The sequence below is a fragment of the Pinus tabuliformis genome, chromosome Q, assembly GCF_031772625.1.
Source record: "Pinus tabuliformis cultivar Carrire ecotype Pingquan chromosome Q, CPIR1, whole genome shotgun sequence".
Lineage (NCBI taxonomy): Eukaryota > Viridiplantae > Streptophyta > Pinopsida > Pinales > Pinaceae > Pinus > Pinus tabuliformis.
In genome coordinates this window covers 146,029,454-146,053,563 of record NC_142296.1, presented here as the reverse complement: position 1 = coordinate 146,053,563, position 24,110 = coordinate 146,029,454, and the positions used below count along the sequence as shown (strand labels likewise).

At 35.3% G+C, this 24,110-nt stretch overlaps 1 pseudogene; it reads right to left on the bottom strand.

The window, feature by feature from the left end:
* LOC149218669 (caffeic acid 3-O-methyltransferase 1 pseudogene) lies at nucleotides 1-22,605 on the bottom strand (annotated as a pseudogene).
* Nucleotides 22,606-24,110: the final 1,505 nt, after the last annotated feature.

Here is a 24,110-nt window from a genome sequence, read left to right as displayed (position 1 = left end):
TTATCTTCCTGCATCAACATCCTGATTAGACCCCTTCTTCTCCATCTGCTTCTGAGATCTTGCTAACTCATTATCGATTTGACCAACCTTCAGGTTCAACTCTTCTTGCACAACCTCTAAAGCTTGTTTATCTTCCTGTTCTGTACCTGCAAACATGCGCAACTCATTAGTTTTTAAATCATGAGACTTTTCAATCTTGATTTCTTCTTTCATTGCTTCTTTTCGAACAAATCTGCATTTGGAATCTTCAATTCCCATCTCTAGAACAAGAACTCTAAGTCCCTTTTTCAACAAGGCAATCACAATTTGCCTCAACCTCCTCTGCAACTGTCACCAAATCACTCTCTTTCCCTTCAGTGGAAAGATCCATTTTCTATTTTGATTTTTCTGCTCTTGTAGCCATTCTTCCAGTACCTGCAATTGTACCTTCATTACTGCAATCTCTCTTTCTCGAACTCCTGCAGTCATCTCATTTCTGTTCCATTTCTCTAGACTTCTTCTCTGATTCTCCATGATCACCTTCTCCAGCTGTATATAAGGCCTATCTACCTTATGCTTTTCCAGATCATAATTTTGATTCTGCTGGTCTCTTTCCTTCTTCATGACAGTATCAGCCAATTGTCTTTCACCTGCAAACATCCACAAATTGTCAGATTTAAAAATATATGACCCTTTGGTCTTACTTGAAGTTTCAGTCTTCAAGCCTTCATCTTCACTATCTCCCAGAAATTCTCCTTGTTCTGGTTCACAAATGTATTCTTCCATTTCAACTTCCTCTGGACTTATATTCTTGCCATTTACCTTGGCATCCTCTTTCTTATGTCCTCTACCGTGGCTTTTTCCTAAACCTCTGCTATGAATATCAGTAGTCATCTTCTTCGCCATGAGTTCCTCACCTATGAGTTGCATGAAGCCTCTACCACAGCAACCTCTCTTGCTGCCACTTACCTCACCAATCCTTCCCTCCGGATCTGGTCTTTTGGTAATCATTGGTCCTCTACTGGAACATTTCGAGCATCCTCTACTGCTCTTTCAGGCTTCTCTTATCTGCAACTTTCTTCAACCTCTGTTGATTCTCCTTTGCAACAAGCCTCTGCAATAGCTAGTCCTCCTGGCTGCAATCTTACCTCACCAAGCTCTCCTTACTTAGTCCTTTGGTAAGCACGGTCCTTTGTCTGGAACCTTCTCCTGAGCAACACCTTTGCTCCCTCTAGGCTTCTGCAATCTCCTTCTCTCTCCTGAGAACACTTCAGTTGTCTTCTTTATCCAGTTCCTTATTGGATTCTTCAGGTTCACTGCCACTTTTCTGCAACCATAAACTTCAATTCACAAATTTCAAATCAGAAAATCATCTTACCTTTAAGATCTTGCGTGATCTCGTCCTCCCTTTATTTCTGCAATCCTGAAACACACTTCAGTTCTCGACTGTACTCATTCAATAAAAACAAACTTTCTTCAACAAAGTATTCCCGCTCTGATACCACCTGATGCAGCCCAGGCCACTCCCAGGCCACTTCTACCAGGATCCTCCAATCACCAAGCATATAAAAGCTTGTTTCATCAAAAGAATAGCGATAATCATAAAGCACAACCAGAATACAGCATAACAATACAACGGTTTATAAATCTTATGCTTGGCATTAAATCTAATTCACAACTCAAATTCTGGCTATCCAGCCCAATTCCAAGGCAACAAAGCTTTTCAATTGGAATAAAATACCAGTGCTTTTCAAGAAATTCTTAAAAGAATTATTCAATGGATAGACTTACGCAACACCATGAATATACCTTATTATGCTTCTTGGCCTGATTCATATCGATGATTATAATTGTGATTTTACCATGAACGAAGGCATAGATATATTGCACCAGAAATGGATATATATATCCCCGCTCCTTCAACCCTTTTACGCAACCGTAGTTGCATATGCCATCCCACCAGGCTGTTCTCTTCTTCAGTTTAATATGGCCGACAGTTATAACCCGGCGCTACCATATACAAAATTCGTTATATATAGCACTGTTGACGGTTGCATGCGCTGGATTTAGTTATGGACGGAGGCTCTTATGTCATGGACCGAAGCTCAAATATATATATATATCCGCTTATGGTAGTTAAGGTCGAAATACACAGCGATTTTTATCTCTGCTCTTTATGCTTGGTTTATCACACATATACCATTCGGCGTTCGCTCCAGCAACGTTTCTCAACGGACCCGACGTGCTATTACATAACCTTAATATATCGCTAGTTCCGTTGTTCGCACTTACTCCAGCTCTTGGTCTTCCGCTCCTCCGGACCCGATACAATTATAGACAAGATTTTATACCTCGCTGGTTCCGTAGTTCGCAGGTCATTCTAATTCCAGCTTTGCTGTTTCCCCGATGGTGGACTCAGCGAAATATATATACACCAATTTATAGTGGTTCGATTCCAGTTTGGAACTCGTCTTGTTATTACACTATACTCCCTTCCGCCACAGGTCTTTATGAACAGAGCACTACGCCGCATATATTATCACCACGAGGTTGGGTCTTATGGTCATAGATTTTTTACTTTGGTGAAACCACCGAATGGAGATCGCAAGAACAATTACGACATCAAACCATATGCACCCTTGAAGAATCAAGACCGCTTTAAAGTTGGAAATCCATTACAATCAATTAATAAAGCCACGAGAACTCCAAGTATAGACAGAGGCATATATGCAACCGGAATTCAAGCCTGTAATAACATAAAAAGAAATGGAATCGATTTCTATAATTAATACACACAGCAACTGCGCATTAGAAAAATAGAACCATCAGCACCCATGTGATTTCAACATTATATAACATCGATTTCTGCAACCATGTGTAAAACCACATCTCAGAATTTGTCAAACGCAAACATGTTCATATCGAATTGAATTCAACATACTCATAATTACAGTAAAACAAACATTCATTCACGACCAGATATGCAAATCTATGGCCCTTTTACAAACTGCCCGAAGGATCCCAAGGAGAACCCTTGCTCACTCCTCACACACTCCTCCTTCAATGCCTTTGAGGCTCCATAATTTATTAAACTTAGCATGATCTAAAAATCCTAAAATCACTCAACTAAAGCTCTAAGACTCTACATGCAATGCATACATATGGCAAAAGCATCTTTTCAGCTTTATTCCGTCTTTTCCCTGTTCTAAAATAGAAAGGCTTTCCTTATCACTTAATGGTCCATATCCATTCCTTTTGTGCCTAAAAGCTCTCCTACTTTTATTTATTTATTTTGAGAATATCTAAGTAACTTGGAATTTAGGAAACTAATGCATGACCCCTATGTCTATTATTTACAATAATTTCCTTTTTGGGTTGGATGCTCCCGCATCAGAAATGGTCATAGGTGAATGACTTAACATAGTTCAATCCCAAAATGATATCTAATATAATGCACTATGAAAACCCCCAATACTTAATTCAAAAGAGTGAAGGGAACTCTACTTGAATGGTTCATGGGGCACAATACTTGCTAAGGTTTTGCAAATGGGGTACGAAGCTAATTGGGCTTGATTATGGGCAAAACTCCAGAGTTAAGCGCATTTGAGCCAAAGGCGATATGGGATGGGTGACCTCTCGGGAAGTCCTGGTTACTGGGTGAAAGCCCCAGAAGTGATGATTGATGCTATGTGATCATTTCACTAGTTTCAATTCCACTTCTTCACCACTGTGGGAATCACCCAATGGAATGAGTGCTAAGTGGACTATTCAAAAATCATGAGATTGATGACTTAATGCAGTTGAATCCCAAAATGATAACTTTAAGTAATCTTCTCAAATTTGAGACAGATTTCTATAGTATACCTACCATATATTATTATAAATATTATCATAACAAAATATAAAATATCATGTAATAATTGTTCTATAACTAATCATTATTACATATTAATGATTAAATTACATAATAGTTATCATATGATTATTGTTATATAATATATATTTATTATATTATAATCATAAATTTAATCTGATAACATATATTAAGTATATTACAATTTTTAGATAATAAAAAGGTGACCATTGGTTAAGAACATGCGTTTCTTTTTAAGAAGTCAAAAGTTCAAATCTTAAGGGATTTTCCCACAAATTAGTGTTTTATACAACAATTTTGGTTTTAGAGAAAAGCTGAAAAAGATGTAAAACTATTTTTTTAAAATTAAATAGAGTTATATTCTTAAACTTAAGTGTATAATATTAACATATTTAAAATAATGAATAATATATCTATATGTTAGGAAATATAGATAATAGTTGATATCTTTTCCATGATAAAATAGTTTTAGTATTTACTAGTATAGATTGATTTCAACCCTGGATTTATCAATTCCCAAGAGGGATTAAGTTCTTTATGTGGTAATTTATTTTAGAATGTAGTATAAAAAATTTAATTGATTTAATTGCATTTTGTTGAAGGAGATTTTAAATGACCCAAAAACATACCCCAAAGGAACCAAAATGTATAATAGTAAAACTAGTTAAAATATTATAACCATTTTTCTTATTTAAATATTTTATTTATAAATCAATATTTTATTTTTTTATTATATATTTTAAATGTCATTAATATTTTTTAAATGTTATAAATTGTTTTTATATTAAGAATTGAACATCTCTTTTATTATTCTTATTCAGAAATAATTGTCTTTTTATTTTTAATTATTTCTTCTCTTTGTGCATTTAAATAGTTCACCTAATTCCTATGTTTAAATATTTTTGTAAAGTATAATAATTATTTTCTTTCCATACATACACAAATACACTTTTAATTACTTTGTTTTTTAAAGTTGATATAAAATTAGTTATTTCACATTAATATTCAAATATTTTGTTTATTGTTGAGAGTGAAATATTTTTACCACATTTTCTGAGTTGAAATCTCAATAATAAATCAAGCTAAGAGTGAGAGTAATATTATTGATATTTTATAATGTTTTTAATTAAAACTGACCAAATAGATATATTCACTTTTGTTTTTAATTATAGTGGTGTAACACATCCATATATTAATCATAGCATTATATATATATATATATATATATATATATATATATATATATATATATATATATATATATATCTATATATATATATATATATATATATATATATATATATATATATATATATATATAATTACCATGTCACCGTACTATTGTTTCTATATAGTTCTTGGCGATATCATTTCTATTATTAACATTATGAATTAATGACAAGGTCTATTATTAAAACATTAAATGAAAGTGGCAGTTGAAACTTTAATGTATATTTATATATTGAAACCATGAATATTGCAAAATCATTTATATGCACATTTGATTTTACTTATGGTTTTTAATTAAATTACATCTATATTATCTTGTACTATGTTGGACTGACACCTAAATGAAACTCAACTCTAGCCTCGAAACCAACCATTTGGCTCTTGCATATTTAATGGATCTGGTTTTTTCGGTCTAGGTGGCCATCCAACATACTCCATGTTGTCCACGTCCCACGCCACCCTCGAGATCCACATTCCCCATGGACGACTCTTGGTTACTCGTTGGATTAAACGGTGTTGGAGGGATTAGACCTTCATTTCCCAGTTGTATTGCCTGTGTCTGGTCATTGTGTCAATCAAGAGCCTCATGAACTTCGGCCCTATTTCAGGTCTTATGATTTTGGTTCTGGTTCATCTGGTTACCTCGCTCGTAGTCGTGGTCTACTTGCATATCCTCTCTGTCCTTCAGCATCTTGGCTTTCCTCTGGCTTGTCTGACATACTCCCATCGATTTCTTCAGTGCTCCGGATTCTAATCTTTTATGACAAGGTCTTCATACTGCTCCTCAATGGTAAGTTTATAGTATTTTTCTGTGTTTATCCCTTCTTGAGATTTATTATAGTTCTTATTTGTGGCTAAGATCTAACGTTGTCTCTCCAACTGTCTTGGTGCAAGGTTTTATAGGTGCAGAGGTTTTTATGTGGCGTTGTGGAGAAACCCTTTCACTAGCTTCAACTTACCAAGGGGCCGAACCTACTTTGCATTGGGTATTTAACTCATTTTTTTTCTCTTTCTATGGAAAGGTCTCACGGACAGGGAGTCGGGGTTTCTAAAATTTCAGATATTGAATTTGTGTAGGCTTCTTGGCTATCTAGAACTATGATCATACTATTCATGTTTTTATTAGTTGTAAAAGTCTTCATGGCTTCAACCCATATATTGAAAATTTGGGTGTTTTTTCTCTGGCCGCCACTCTGTAAAAGGCATATTTTTTTTAACATTAATAAATATATGGTTTTGGCTCAATGTTACAGTCTTTCTCTATGTCAAGACATTGTGAACATATGAAGGGTTCAATAGTTTAATATTATAGGGTTTTAGTAAGGTTTTTAATAATTATTTGAATTGTAAATCTGAAATCTTCGAGCCCTCACAGTTCGGAAATTTCTTAGTTTGATATATGGAAAACATGCATATTATCATTCTGCACAAATTATAGTTATTGATTTTGTTTTTTTTGCTACAAGTTCCAGTCCGCTATCCTTTAGATGTTGTGGTAATTTCACAACATTTCTGCTCTTAATGTTATACCTTCCCTTCTCAATCTTATATGGGACTTGGTACTATATAATTTGCAAAATCTAATAGAATGTATAGTCAACTAAGGTTTTATGACTGAAAATTCATCTATGTATAGGAGAATAATTATTAAAGTATTTTTATTTCTATGGGTTTACTTATGCGAACGAATAGCTATAACCAGTATTGGTTCTTACTCCTTGTATTGAAGCTTTTCTTCTTTATGATAATTATTTTAACTGAGACCTTTGGATTTACTATCATGTGGAGTTATCTTTATTGGGATTCTTTCCAGCTAATTTATTAATTTACATTATATAGCTTTTTCTGAGATTTAACTATACTCGTTATTGATCTCATATCCATTACTAGTTATTCTTTCCTTGAACTGTATTTAGTATTCGCTATCTTTTCTTAATATTTGCACTACAATTCCATTTTGAATATAGAGATGGTTCCTTTTTGCTTTCTGTTATTCATTCTATTCGTAACCCCTTATTCATGGAATACTTGAAGAAGAAATTTATCTCTTAAGTAAAAAATAACCTACTGATGCTTCTCTTAAATTAACTAGTCTAAAGTGATTAAATCATTCAGTAAACTCAGATTATAGACTTATTTATCTAAATAACTTCTATGCTTATCACAAGAAGATTTTCACTTATCTGAATATCCTTCTTCCAGAATTTGGCATACAATTAGACCTGCACTTTGTTTTTCCTCCGTACCGTGAGATTTACTTGCACCAACAAATCTCCCCCCGTGCTATCCTTGGTTCAAGGGAAAATTATTCTCTCCTTAGAGACCTTCTTTTTCCAGCTATCTTGTCTTAACCAGACGTAGCTATCACAGACTGTATCTCTCAGCACAGTTCTTTCACCTCTATCCTCTTACTGATCTCAGAAACCCCTATCCTCTTGATCTCTTGAGTAAAAATACTCCAAGATTTAATTTTGGTACAAATAATTGTCTCTCTTAACTAATTAACCAAAGAGAAATAATATTTACTAATAACAACAAAATTCATATTTCCATAACTAAATTCACGAATAGTTTATAATTTAAAAATAGTAATAGTTTCTTTGGTTGCAATAAAGAAATATTTATATTAACGGGGATATTACATATTTCCCCCCTAAAATGGAACATCGTCTCGATGTTCTTATTTCGCAAATAGACCCGAAAATTTTTCTTTCATAACCTACTCATCTTCCCAAGTGGCCTCTTCCGAACCATAGTGCTACCACTGCACTTTAACCTGGGTGATAACTCGTTTCTAGAGCGTTACTCCTCTCCAATCTAGTACAACCAGATGTTCAACTAAGAACTTGCCTTCTGGTTCAACCTAAACGTAGCAACAAAATGTGTTAAGTCATTAACCAGTTTGTTTTTGTTTAATATCATTTTTAAAGATAATACTATATATATATATATATATATATATATATATATATATATATATATATATATATATATATATGTATATATATATATAACCTTAATGTCTTTCCATTTGATTACATGATTAACATCATAAACATATTTCTTAAGTAGAGAAACATGAAAGACATTGTGTACATGAATGTGACTGGATAAGGCAAGTTGGTAAGCCACCGGTCTGATTCGAGCCAGGATTTGGAAAGGCCCACAAAATCAGGTGATAATTTAGCACACCCATTCCATTGCAAGGTGCTTTTCTTGGGTCGAACTCTAATGTAGACATGATCCCCTACATGAAATTCGGGAAGCTCCTCTTTCAATTAGCAAAGTCCTTTTTCTCATCTTGAGCAACTTTTAAATTGACATGTACCTTTTTCACCGTTTCTTTCATTTCGTCTAACATGTCTGGCACTAACATTAGTTTATCCTCCAGTCCACTCCAACTCAATGGTGTCCCGCACTTGCACCCATATAATACCTCAAAGGGACTCATCTATAAGGATGCATGGTACCCATTGTTATAGGCAAACTCTACGAAGTATAGATAGTCCTCCCACCTGGTGGGTTGCTGCATTACATAGGTTCACAACATGTCTTCAACAACATGATTTACTCGCTCAGTCTGTCCCTCTGTTTGATGATGATATGCAGTGCTGAAGTGAAGTTGTGTGCCCAATCCTGCAAAAAGGGCCTTCCAGAAGGCTGATGTATTTACATCTCGGCCATAAATGATCATCTTGGGGATTTCGTGTAATTTTAAAATGTTATGTATCAATATATTAGCAATTTGGACCGCTTTATAAGTTGATTGGATTGGTATAAAATGAGCATGATGGAGTCATTTTGCTTTATTGGTTTAGGCAGTCCAGTAATGAAATAGATGGATATCGTTTCCCATTTCCATTCTAGGATAGGCAGAGGGTGAAGTAATAATGCTTGTTGTTGGTGCTCAACTTTCACTTGCTCGTACTCCAGACACCTAGCTGAATATTTTGCCACCTCTTTCTTCATACCAAGCCAGAAAAATTCCTTCCGTAGGGCATGAATCATTTTCTAGTATCCGAGGTGGCCTGCATAAGAATCTTATGATATTCATCTAAAATTAAAGTTTTCATATTTATCTTGTTAGGGACATATATCCTCTTCCTATAAATCATCAAATTTTTTTGCATTTATTTCATAACCCAGTGGTTGTTCATGGCTGTTAGGAAATTTTTTACTCCCATAAATGCTTATATGCTAGATCTTGCAAGGCTGATTCATGAATCTACTCAAAAAAAGTAGTTCGTACTTCACTAAAATAAATTTCATATAAACAATTTACCTTCCGACTTAAAGCATCTGCCAATCGATTTTCTTTTCCTTTCAAATGTTTTGATTTCAAAATCGAATTCACTGAGGAAATCTACCCAATGAGCTTGTCTAGCATTTAAAGTGGGTTGTTTGAAGTAGTTAATTAGGCTATGGTGATCAGTCATCAACATAAATTTCTTACTCAATAGGTAATGTTGCCACATTTTTAAGGCATGAATTAATGTTGTCAACTCCAAGTCATATGTTGAATACTTCTTCTCATACTTTTTAATATTTCTTGACTCGTAGGCAACCACTTTGCTTTTTTGCTTTAATACGCCACCTACACCCTCCTTGATAGAATCCATACAAACCACATATTATTTGTTGGGATCAGCAATGCTCAAAATGGGTGTTGTGGTAAGTAGATGTTTGAGCTGATCGAATCTCTTTTGGTAGTTGGGGGTCCATTTGAAGGTTTTTCTTTTCTTTTGTAAAGAGGTAATAGGATATGCCGCTCTAGAAAAACCTTCCACAAATCTCCGAGAGTATCCCTCTATACCCATGAATGATATTATGTTAGCTACATCCTTTGGTACCGGTCGTTCCATAATAGTTCTTAACTTTTCTGGATCTATTGCAATTCCATCCTTGGTGATGATGTGTCCCAAGTACTAGATTTTCTCCTTAAAGAAATCAAATTTACTATACTTGGCGTATAGTTGGTGTTCTCCTAAGACTTGATGAACAATACAAAGATTCTCCTTATGTTCTTCTATGTTCTGAGAGTATATCAATATGTCATCAATGAAGATTAATACAAATTTGTTTAAGAACTGATGGAATATGTTGTTCATGCAACACATGAAGGTTGTCAGGGCATTAGTTAGCCCAAATGGTAAAACCATGAACTCATAATGTCCATAACAAGTCTTGAATGCAGTCTTTGAAATATATTCCTCCTTTATTTTGATCTGATGATATCGAGAGCAGAGATCAATCTTTGAGAATACAGTTGCACCTTTCACCTAGTCAAATAGCTCTTCTATACGGAGAAGGGGGTATTTTCTCTTAATGGTCATCTTGTTTAGCTGGTGGTAATCCATGCACATCCGCAGGGTTCTGTCCCTCTTAACAAATAATACTGGAGCTCCCCAAGGGGACATATTAGGACAGATATATTGTTTATCAAGCAACTCTTGAAGTTGAATTTTTAATTCTATTAGTTGCAGTATGCTCATTCGGTAAGGGGCTGAGGAAAATGGTGCAACTCCCCGAATTAACTCAATGGTAAAATCAATGTCTCTCTTTGGGGGTAGGCCCAATATTTCCTCAAGTAATACATCTAGAAAAATTTGTATCACATGTATTCTCTAGTGATACAGATTTATCTTTAGATTCAACATACCCTACTTGTATTTCATAAACTTGGCACCCTTTTCTGATGCATTTGGCTAATTAGGAGGCTTTTATAAGCCTTAATTGTGGAGGTTTTTGAACACCTTGAATTTCTTGTCTCTCCCCTACCTCATCTTGGTAGCTAATAGTTTTTGTTTTACAATTTATGAAGGACCAATGTTTCTCCAACCAATACACACCTATAAGAATTTTGTATGACCCCAGGGGTAAGACATTCAAATTAGCTATGATAGGTTGACTAGCTAATTTTAAAGGACAGTTACTAACATTAGACAAAACTCTCCCTGTTGCTCCTGTGGCCAGCTGCACTAACCACATATTTTTAAATTTAATAGCTTGAAACTTATCTTGTTGCACTATCTTGGGACTAATGTAACTTAAACTGGCCCCGAGATCTATTAAAATAGAACAGGTTTGGTCAAAAATATTACCTTCATATTCAACCATGGTTGGCTCAAATTCTCCTTGATTATCTTCAAGGACCGTATTAATTTTAGGAATTCTCCTTGCCACTTCTCCCACAGTAGATGCCTCTTGTATTTGTGAGATGTGATCTACTCCCTTGCGGCGAGGACAATTTTTGACATAATGCAGGCCTCCACATCCCCAATGTTATACAGGTGGGCTATTAGTTAATTCTGCTTCATTTCTGTGAGCTTGCTCATTTGTCCTGGTTTCACCTGGTACTTTAAATATGGGTTGATTCATATTCACATTTGAGTTGTTTTGACCTTTATAAAATTCCTTGTTATTTGTGCCCTTACTCCTCTTGTAGCTAGGAATAAATTTACTTCCCTTTTTGTTAGCCCACCTCTTGCTCACATCTCCCTTTTGTTTGCTTTGCTGATAGCAGATCTGTGATTTATGAATAGCTTCGTCCATGGTTTTTGGGTTGTCAAATTCCAGTCGTTCTTTCATGAACAACATCGAAGATTGTTGATAAACCACTGTACTTTTTCTTTTTCTTCATGAATATAAGGGATGTATCATAATAATGATGTAAAATTTGTTATAAACTTGTTCATGGTCATTTGGCCCAAATGGACATCATAAAATATTTTTTCTTTCTCATCATAAAATCTTCCTGTTAGATATTTTTCTTTAAAATATTTCTGAAATTTCTCCCAAGTTATGTTTTACTCGTTGACTCCGCAGACTATTTTCACTTCCTCCCACCACAATGTGGCTTTCCCTTGAAGCTAGAAAATGACCACATGGGCCTTCAAATTATAATCATACTTGTACAACTAGAAATAGTTGTTCATATTAATTAACCATGCTTCCACCACCTCTTCTTGTTCACCATCAAAGAGAGGAGGATTGATTTTATAAAACTCCCCTTGGAGTTCAATTTTCTGCTTCTTCTGAGTCTTATGATCGGACACATTACCTGATTCTTATTCTTGGTTTTCTTCACCTCCTTTCGTCGCCACATTTTCAGTTCAGAACTCTTGCCCCCTAGTAGTATGGCTGTGCTCAGGGCTAGGAACTAGAGGGCAATGATTCTATCTATTTGATAGGATTTTCAGAATCTTTTCATGTTCCTGCAATAATATTTCTATGTCTGCCCAAAGTTAGGCCATTTCACCTTTCATTTCTTGTAAAGTCGCATGGATATATATATTGGGATTTTGCAGATCATCACCTAGCTGCACCCAAACCCTAGGATTGCCTTCGCGAAATGATGTTGGTCCTGTTCCTGTTATGGAACTGTGTGGTAGATTCCAGAGGTCTCAGTTTTGAAAACTTGAGTGCTTTGATACCATATGTAACACATCCATATATTAATCATAGCATTAATATATATATAAAAAAAATACCATGTCACCGAAGCACTATTTCTATATAATCCTTGGCAATATAATTTCTATGATTAACATTATGAATTAATGCCAAGGTCTATTATTAAAACATTAAATGAAAATGACAGTCGAAACTTTAATGTATATCTATATATTGAATCCATGAATATGGCAAAATCGTTTATACACGCATTTGATTTTACTTATGGTTTTCAATTGAATTACATTTATATTCTTATGTACTAAGTTGGACTGGCACCTAAATGAAACTCAGCTCTAGCCTTGAAACCCGCCATTTGGCTCATGCATATTTAATGGATCTGGATGTTTTGGCCTAGGTGGTGGTTTGACATACTCCATGATATCCACATCCTGCGCCACCCTTGGGATCTGCCTTCCCCATCGACGACTCTTGGTTACTCATTAGATTGAACGGTGCTGAAGGGATCAAACCTTCATTTCCCAGTTGTATTTCCTTTGTCTGGTCATTGTTTCTATCCAAAGCCCAATGAACTTCAGCTCTATTTTGAGTCTTATGATTTTGGTTTTGGTTCACCTAGTTACCTCGCCCATAGTCGTGGTCTTCTTTCATATCCTCTCTGTCCTTCGACATCTTGGCTTTGATCTAGCTTGTTTGATATACTGCCATCGATTTCTTTAGTGCTTCAGATTCCAATCTTCAGTGATACGGTCTTCATACTGCTCCCCAATTGTAAGTTTACAATATTTTTCCACGTTTATTCCTTCTTGAGAATTATTATAGTTTTTTTTTTTTTTTTTTTTATGGCTAATCTCTAACGTTGTCTCTCCAACTGTCTTGGTGGAAGGTTTTACAAGTGCAGAGGTTTTTATGCAACATTGTGGAGAAACCCTCTCACTGGCTTCAACTTACCAAGGGGCTGCACCTACCTTGCACCAGGTATTTAACTCCTTTTTGTTCTCTTTCTATGGAAAAGTCTCATTTCTAAAATTTTAGATATTGAATTCATGTAGGCTTCTTGGCTATCTCGAACTATGACCATACTATTTAGGCTTTTTTTAGCTATGAAATTCTTTACATCTTCGACCCATATATTGAAAATTTGGGCGTTTTTCTGTGGCCACCACTCTGTAAAAGGCACAATTTTTTTTGAACTTTAATAAATATATGGTTTCGGCTCACTGTTATAGTCTTTCTCTATGTTGGGACATTGTGAACATATGAAGGGTTTGATAGTTTAATATTATAGGGTTTTAGTAAGGTTTTTAATACTTATTTGAATCGTAAATCTGAAATCTTCGAGCCCTCACAGTTTGAAAATTTCTTAGTTTGATATATGGAAAATGTGAATATTATCGTTCTACACATAGTCTAGTTATTGATTTTGTTTTTTTGCTGCAAGTTGCAGTCCGCTTGGATCCTTTAGATGTTTCCATTATTTCATACCATTTATGCTCTTAATGTTATACTTTCCCTTCTAAACCTTATATGGGACTTGGTGCTATATAATTTCCAGAACGTAATAAAATGTATAGTCAACTAGGGTTTTACGACTAAAAATTCGTATATATATATATATATAGGAGAAGAATTATTAAAGGAATCTTATTTTTATGGGTTTACTTATGTGGACGCATAGGGTTTACTTATGCAGACGAATAGTTATATCCAATATTGGTTCTTTATTCCTTGTATTGAAGCTTTTCTTTTTTACAGTAATTATTTTACGTGAGACCTTTGGATTTAATATCCTATAGAGTGATGGTTATTGGGATTCTTTTCAGCTAATTTATTAATTTAAGTTACATAGCTATGTCTGATAATTAACTATACTTGCTACTCATCTCATATCCATTAACAACTATTCTTTCATAGAACTGTATTTAGTATTCGCTATCTTTTCTTTATATTTGCACTGCAATTCCATTTTGAATATAGAGATGTTTCCATTTTGCTTTCTGTTGTTCGTTCTATTAGTAACCCCTTATTCATGGAATACATGAAGAAGAAATCTATCTCTTAAGTATAATAATAACCTATTGATGCTTCTCTTAAATTAATGTGTTTGAAGTGATTAAATCATTCTATAAACTGAGATTATAGACTTATTTATCTAAATAATTTCTATGCTTATTCACAAGAATATTTTCACTTATCTGAACATGCTGCTTACAGAATATGGCCTACAATTAAACCTTTATTTTGTTTTTCCTCCCTACTATGAAATTTACTTGCTCCAACAAATATCGCCCCATGCTATCCCTAGTTACAAGGAAAACTCTTCTCTCCTTAGGGACCTTGTTTTTCCAGACGTAGTAGTCACTGTCTGACCTCAGCACAATTCGTTCACCTTTGACCTCTTATTCATCTCAGATACCGCTATCCCCTTGATCCCTTGCATAAAAATACTCCAAGATTTAGTTTTGGGACAAATAACTATCTCTCTTAAGTAATTAACCAAAAAGAAACAATTTTTACTAATTACTGCAAAATTCATCTTTCCATAACTAAATTCAAGAATACTTAGTTGGGATAGTCATCATCCTTCTTCCCCCTCTCCCCTACCCTATTTGGCAGTTACATCAACAAGCTTGAAGGTTATTTAGAGGAAGCAGGATGTTCTAGCACGATCTTAGCTGAGATAGTCATCGTCCTTCTTTTCTATGCTTACGATATTGTTCTTCTCGCAAGGTGCCCATCTGATCTTGATAAGCAACTCAGGCTTCTTAAGGATTTATGCTCTACCATGGGTAGGACTGTTAACACTGACAAAACAAAAGTTATGATCATCAAATCTAAGAAGGACACTTACGCTAATTTTATGTATGACAATAATAACTCGGAGGAAGTGTATTCTTACAAGTACCTAGGAATATTGATATTCATCACAAGCTCAATTGGAACTATAGCATTGAGAAAAGGATTAATGGGGGGTGGAAAGCTTATTTTGGTCTTGAAATAATTGTAATACGACAAACCTCGTAATGTGGGATAAAAAGAAGTTCATCTTTGAAACTTTAGTCACTTGTGTTATCTTTTATGGATGTGAGGTCTGGGGTTGCAGCATCTTTAGAGAATCATGGATAAAGGTTCAGAAGCGTTTTATAACGTATAACCTGAAAATTAAAAGCAATACACCCTATCCTATTCTCGTTATAGAAGTAGGTCTTTCCCCTATCGAGAGCCTAGCTATGATTGGGCTTCTATTGTACAAGCACAAACTCAATAACATAGTAGATCATAGACCTCCTAAACTAGCTTTAAATTCCAACCAAAACCACCTAAGGCTCAAGCGGGGGTGGTATAAAGACACAAGGGCCTCGTTAAACCATTGGGAGATCAACGAGAATGATGGATTGCAAAACATTAATAACATTAAAAATATTGTTACTTCTAAGTTCAAAGAAAAAATGTGGTGTGAGAAAGATTTAGCAGCTAAAAGAAAATTAAGTTATTATAAGAAGGTCATCAACCCCACCCTAGAAGATCAAAAGTATCTCTCTGTTTTAACTAGCTCAAAGAAGAAAATTAATATAGTGAAGATTAGAACAAACTCTGATGAGTTCCATGGCGAAACAGGTCGTTGGGAAGTTCCTAAAACACCATGGATGGAAAGGATTTTCCATCTTTGTGAGAATAGGAACATCGAGGATGAAAACCAATTCCTCTTAGAGTGCCCCGCGTAAACCACATTAGATCTCAGTTTCATAATCTTTTTAAGTATGGGGGTTTACACAGTGCATTATATTAGATATCATTTTGGGATTCAACTGCGTTAAGTAAGTCATTCACGTATGACCATTTCCATGAGAGGTAGTCGTAACTGACTAATTTCTCATGATTTTTGAATAGTTCACTTAGCACTCATTGCATCGGGTGATGCTCACAGGGGTGAAGAAGTGGGATTGAAACTAGTGAAATGTGGAGAACGAATCACATAGCATCAATCATCACTTCCGGGGCTTGCACCCGGTAACCAGGACTTCCCAGGAGGTCACCCATCCCAGAACTCCTCTGGCTCAAGCGCGCATCACCTTCATCGACATTGGAGGATAAGACTCCACAAGAGGTATGGACTGGTAAGAAACCCCCATACTTAAATTCAAAAAGAGTCAAGGGATCTCTACTTGAATGGTTCATGAGGCACAATACTTGCTAAGGTTTTGCAAATGGGGTAGCAAGCTAAGTGGGCTTGATTGTGGGGAAAAACTCCACAGTTAAGCGCGCTTGAGCCAGAGGAGTTCTGGGATCGGTGACCTCCTGGGAAGTCCTGGTTACCGGGTGCAAGCCCCGGAAGTGATGATTGATGCTATGTGATTCGTTCTCCACATTTCACTAGTTTCAATCCCACTTCTTCACCCCTGTGAGCATCACCCGATGCAATGAGTGCTAAGTGAACTATTCAAAAATCATGAGAAATTAGTCAGTTACGACTACCTCTCATGGAAATGGTCATACGTGAATGACTTACTTAACGCAGTTGAATCCCAAAATGATATCTAATATAATGCACTGCGTAAACCCCTATACTTAAATTCAAAAAGAGTCAAGGGATCTCTACTTGAATGGTTCATGAGGCATAATACTTGCTAAGGTTTTGCAAATGGGGTAGCAAGCTAAGTGGGCTTGACTGTGGGGAAAAACTCCACAGTTAAGCGCGCTTGAGCCAGAGGAGTTCTGGGATGGGTGACCTCCTGGGAAGTCTTGGTTACCGGGTGCAAGCCCCAGAAGTGATGATTGATGCTATGTGATTCGTTCTCCACATTTCACTAGTTTCAATCCCAATTCTTCACCCCTGTGAGCATCACCCGATGCAATGAGTGCTAAGTGAACTATTCAAAAATCATGAGAAATTAGTCAGTTACGACTACCTCTCATGGAAATGGTCATACGTGAATGACTTACTTAACGCAGTTGAATCCCAAAATGATATCTAATATAATGCACTGCGTAAACCCCCATACTTAAATTCAAAAAGAGTCAAGGGATCTCTACTTGAATGGTTCATGAGGCACAATACTTGCTAAGGTTTTGCAAATGGGGTAGCAAGCTAAGTGGGCTTGATTGTGGGGAAAAACTCCACAGTTAAGCGCGCTTGAGCCAGAGGAGTTCTGGGATGGGTGACCTCCTGGGAAGTCCTGGTTACCGGGTGCAAGCCTCGGAAGTGATGATTGATGCTATGTGATTCATTCTCCACATTTCACTAGTTTCAATCCCACTTCTTCACCCCTGTGAAATGGTCATACGTGAATGACTTACTTAACGCAGCTGAATTTCATAATCTTTGTCGCAATACTCGCGAAGCTTCTCTCCAAGTTTTTTGAGCATAGGAAAAAAATCTTAAACCAAACTAAATAATTTGTTTCTTTAGGTGGGATACACCAAAGTTTGGTCTAAGTGGACGTTAACCATCATCATCATCATCATTATCATCGTCATAATTTAAAAATAGTAATAGTTTGTTTGGTTTAATAATTTTCTTTTTACATTAAGGGGATATTACAAGTGGACATTTCTTTTATTTAAAACTATTTTGTTTTTATTTATAAGGTATACTCTTCAATTTGAATATGAGAGTGTACCTCTTCACACAATAATATTTTATTTTTATTTTTAATCGCTTTTATCTTTTTTAAATTTAATATAAATTTATATTATTTCATCTTAATGTTGAATTTTTTTTATTTATGGTTGAGAGTAAGAATAAAATATTTTTACTACATCATCTAAATTGTAATAATTTTTTTAATTAAAAATAACTATTAACTAAAAAATATATTATTTTTGTTTTTGGTTACCATCAACATTATTTTATATACAAAATAATTCGTTTTTGTTTTAAAAAAATCAACATTATATTTCATTTTCGTTTAAAAAAAAATCAACTCCAAGTTTAAATACATGACAATAAGTCACACAATAACATTTAAGAAATTTAGAAAAAAAAAAATCAAATTTTATAAAATGTTGATATGAAATATAATATTAATTTTTAAATAGATTTTAAAAATATAAAATAAAACTTCTAAAATAATTATCAACAACCATGAAAATATTTATATTAAATTTATAATGTTAACTTTGAATATGACTTTTCCGCAATCGTTTTTAAAATTTTAATTAAAAATTTCCCACAACTAAAAGTTAGTTGACTTAAGACCACTGCGAGTGGATGCCCACAGGATGATATTTTTCCTTCACGCAAATTTACGATGCGTTAACAGGCTAGGAACCGCGGGGCGGTGTAGCTCAGTAAGTTTAATTGAATTCCATGTCTCGACCTCCCCAGCAGCCGGACGGCCCGGAGACAATGACAGATTGCAGACGTGCGTACTATATTTAAATTAAGTGGGCCCAAAAAGGCAGGTAAGTAAGCGATGAGAATCTTCAATCGGGATGAGGGCTGCCAAACTTTTCCGACAATAAGCAATTCTGATGAGAAGTGGGCCGAAACAGGCACGTAAATAAGTAATGAGAATCTGCAATCAGGAGCTGGGTGGCCAGCTGGAGGTGGGTGGCTTCCTCCAAAGTTAACGATGGCGACAAAGCCTGGGTAACACCATTTCAAGGGGGCGGGGGCTTGTTAATCATAAGACAGATTTGATAATTGTGGTGACATTGTGTTAAACAGATAATCAAGGGATACGTTATATAGTTGATTGCAGATTATTAAAATTACATTTGACTGTTTGCATGTTACAAGTTTAGATAAAACTTGTATAAGTATGGATACATTTTTAATAGACATTATTTTCAATGCATGCTTTGTAAATAACTAGGAGCTAAAGAATATTGTTATGGACAAGATCCTGTGCTACCTCGAGCGACCACTGGAGCTGGTAGCGTAGCAAGGCTTTATAGGCCATTTGCACAGATTAGATTTGCTCTCAGGACTAAGAGACCATATTGTTCGAACTTCGCAATACATTGTCGTCAAGCGATAGTCCTACGGAAAGTTATGTCTCTTAACATCCGGCACTCCACGATCGATGGTCACGTTCACTCTGACCTATAAAAGAAATATTGAAGTTTTATATATTGGTAAAGAGATGTAAGAGAGGCTAGTTAATTATAAGACAGTTTCGGTAATTGTGGTGCCATTGTGTTAAACAGATAATCAATGGATAAGTTATACAGTTGATTGCAGATTATTAAAACTATATTGGAATGCTGGCATATTACAAGTTTAGATAGACCTTGTATAAATATGGATACATTTTTAACAGAGATTATTTTCAATGCATGTCTTACAAATAACTAGTTAAAGAATTTTGTTATGGAGAAGTTTCATACACGAAAGGAATTAGGTAGAAAGAAGAAGTACTACATTGAGGAATTCAACCCTAAGTGTGATCTATAACAAAAAGAGTCCATTGGAGCTAACATTCAATGGAGGGAAAGGGTTCTTATTGCTCAATTAAGAACCAATTGGCCTCAACTTCAGTGTGAAACATGTTGGTAGAAAGGGCCTAAAGAAGCTTGGGAAGTACCTAACGAAGCTTGGAAAGTACAGTCTCTCACATTGGAATGGAAAGAACATTTCATTGTAGAATATGATGCATTCAAACACATTAGAGAAAGTTATGGGAATATGTTAACACAGGTTTCTTAGCATTGACTATTTTACCAAATAATTATTAGAAAATTAAACCAGCTCATCATCAATTTAAATAATAATAAAAAATTAAATTAAAAAAAAACTAAAAACAAAAAAATAATAATCTCATAACCTATTTTTAATAGCATAAACATTAAAAATATCATTTCATTTTCTTTCATTTATCATTAAAATTCACTACATAATCATCCTTAGCTTTTATGTGCACACCCATTTCATATCTTCATTTTCGCACGAAAGAGCATCTTGCATTTAAAACTAATTAGAGTTCACCCTCCTACCAACATTTTGCAGAGCTTTAGTATAATACAGGACACCGTGACAAGGCATCCAGAATTTTGTTTTTTTTAAAGACATTTCGGTATCACGAGCGCTACAAGTCCTTCTGTAACTAATTCTTGGTGGCAACTGTTCGAACTACGTTAAGACCATTCAATTCAACCATATTTTTCATATTATTAATTTTAATATATATCCATATTATATTTAATATGGATATGGCTCTTTTAGTTCAGGAAATAGCAGATTCTAGTACATAGGTATGGTTCTTTTCGTTCAAAAAAAATATATATTTTTTCAATATTAAAATTTATTAGTATTATTTTTTATTACACACAAAAACCAATTGAATCAATTCAATTACAACCTATAGGTTGGTTAGTTATAAATTTTAATTTTCATTTTAGATTGAGTTATTTTTCAAATATAAAATTTTATATTTAAAATGAAACCAAGATAATTTCTTAAATATCAAGTAAAATATTAAAAGTCAGCAATGTTAACTTTTTATTGGACATAATAACCAAGGGAATCAATTAAATTACTACATGTATGCTGATTAGTTATAAATGTTAATCTTTTTTACAAGTTGATGAGTTATAAATGTTATTTTTAGTGAGTTATTTTTGAAATATTAAAAACTTTATATTTAAAATGAAATCAAGACATTTTAGATTTCCTAAATGTATTTACACTTATTATGAATAATAATCATTTTAATGAACATTAATTATTATTATTAGTCTAAGTCAAGATTCTAATTATCAATGTGTTGATTTTTATTAGTTTACTTTTCACTAATTTTTTTATAAATTTTGATTTTCAAAAACAAATATTTATTATTAAATATTATGAAAAATTATTTTTCAAACATTTGATGGGACCATAAAGGTATTATTGAACTCTTTTCACAATATGATACCATGTAGATAACATGCATATATGATGCCATGTCGATAACATGCAGATAAGTGCCTGAGATTAGTTTGGCACAACATAATTTTTTGATCCAATTACAATATTTATGCCATCATTTTTAGATTTTTTATTACTAGCTATTTCTCCTTAGAATCTAACCATTGTCATTATAACCGTTAACTGGTCTAGAATGTTCTGCTATCTATTTAATATGCACAAGCGAGATCTGTTCATTGAACTTGTCCTCACAATGAACCACACTAGTTGGTTTGAAATGCGTTGACAAATGAAACATCATGTGATTTATGCCGAAAGAATCTCTCTTAAACTAGATTTTTTATTGTTAAGCTTCATAGAAAAACAATCTAAAATTAATCATACTCATATAAACTACCCACGAAGCAAGTATTTGTATAAAATATTGATAGGAACAAAATGTAAATAAATATACTAAAACAATGAATTGTTACTAGAGATTATTACCCACCAAAAATATTTATGCAAATCTTGGTCCCTTAGTTTACAACTAAATTGGCAGCAATATCTGTGAAAACATAATTTCCCATAAGCTCAAACACTTTTTATTATCCCTTCTGCAAAGATTGAATATTGCAATAGGTTTTTGTTCAAACCCATATTGTTTTGGGTTTGACCTAATAAAACCTCATAAGTATCCAGAATCTTGTTCATCAACATGGTAGAAGTCTCGGACATAGCCCTATTTAAAAGCGCATTGAATTTTGGTCGATGGCCACGTACTCGAACGCATTCATTCCATGGACTCTCGTGAATGGCTGGCAGTCTTCAAGCACAACGTCCTTGAGATAATACAAGGACTCCATCAGCACCTTATCTTGATTTATCAACACCAATGGAGCCAGAGATACTCCCTCCTCGTTCTTGACAAGATATTTACACAGAGAAGTGAGACCATAGAATCTCTCGTCCTTCCCATTCTCATTCATGGTGACAGAGCAGCTCAAAACCGAATGGCTTGCCAACACTCTGAGTATCTGATCAAGAGTAATGGCGGCGTCGGGGTTAGTCATGGCAATATGGGCAATGATTTGTGTGGGCGAGAGTTGGACGCCATTGCGGACATTTGCTATGATTTGGAGAACATCGAGTTCTGTGGCTCCTTCATCGGCATGGGAAGGCACGACAAATGTGCGAACTCCATACCCAGAAGCCTTTCATCCTCATTCACAGTCTTCTTCATAATGGATTCTGAGATTTCAACAGTTGTTGACGCCATTTTGATACCATCGGAGGTGACCAAACTCTCAAGCGAGGTCTAAAGTGGTGACGTTTAAAGTTTAAACCCTAATGTCAAAGTGGCTAAGTGGCTGTGACATGGAAAATACTCTATCTAACTGACTATACTAGTTTAAACTTTAAAGTGATAATGTTAAACACCAGCCACATTTTCCTCTCGTGTTAAAGTGGCCATGAGATATGCGCATATGAGGGCTTTGGGTGAGTCGGCTGGGCAGCCTAGAACTCGCCCTACCATGTGTATATATGAAAGAGCGTTGGCTCTCATTTGGACATCAACATTCGCTCAACATCTTCGCTCAAGGAGAAGGTGTAGTCTAGTGCGTGGGTTCAACAAGGTAGAGGCGCAGAACTTGGAGATGTACCCATTATTGGGTAGGGCTGCAGGATGACAACGTGGTATTGGGTGAAGGCATGGGCAAGAGCGCCCAGTGGTTGGGTGAGGGCGTGCACGGGTGTGCGGCACCCGACGGTTGGTTAAGGCGTGCACAGGTGTGTGGCGCCCGATTTGTGCAAAAGTGCCCGACGGTGAAAAGTAGGATGCCTCGTTTGTGCGACGACTTGGCACGGGTTCTTGGGTGACTTGGGTGAGCGCTCGCTTGTCGTGTAAGTGTGCACGGTGACTTGGTGAAGTGTTGAGATTGTGAAGAGAGGTGTGTCTTGGGTAGAGGCGCCCGTGTGTGGCGACATGGAAGCACGCCCAAGTTAGGCAAACAACACGATTGTGCGACGAGGTGAGCGAAGGGTTGGTGAGTCGTGCGGCAACCGTGCGGTGGCACTGACGAGCTGGGCAACCGAGTTTGCCAAAGATTGGAAATTTGGCTAAGTATGAAACTTAGGGTTTCCAAGTATACTTGTAAATCTTTGTAACTGTTGTAAAAGACTGGATAATATATTGATTCGGGCATACTCATATTGTAGGGAGTTTCCCCTCCCTTTATATTGTTGTGCATTTCTCTTGTATAATGTTGTTTATGTGAATGTTATGGGTTTTCACTTGTATAAAGGAACACATTAATAATAATTGGTTGCGAAACACAAACTAAGTAGGATAAGTGGAATGTTAGGCGTAGTTTACAATCGTAAGTATTGGTGAAAAGAAAGCGATTGGTATTGCCGCACCTCGCTATAAACGGTTGAAAGACCACCACAGGTGTAGGGGCGTGACAGTTAGTATCAAAGTTGGTCCAAGTTTTGTAGGAAACTTAATGAACTGAATCAAGGAGCTGATTCTACAAAGAACGAAGACTTGGTAGGGAGCTCAAGTTTTGCAGGTGACAAGTGGAATATCAGGGTGATTCAGGTGAATTGTGAAACAAGTTTAGGAGAGGAGAAGCTTAGTGCTTGGGCCAAGATGAATGACAAGACATGGAAGGTTTGGAAGAATGCGAAGGGAATCTCTTACTTACCTTATATAGGTTGAAGCGGGTCAAAGAAGAGAATCCTCGGATTCAAGAAAAACATGAAGTCTTGGAAAAGAATGTT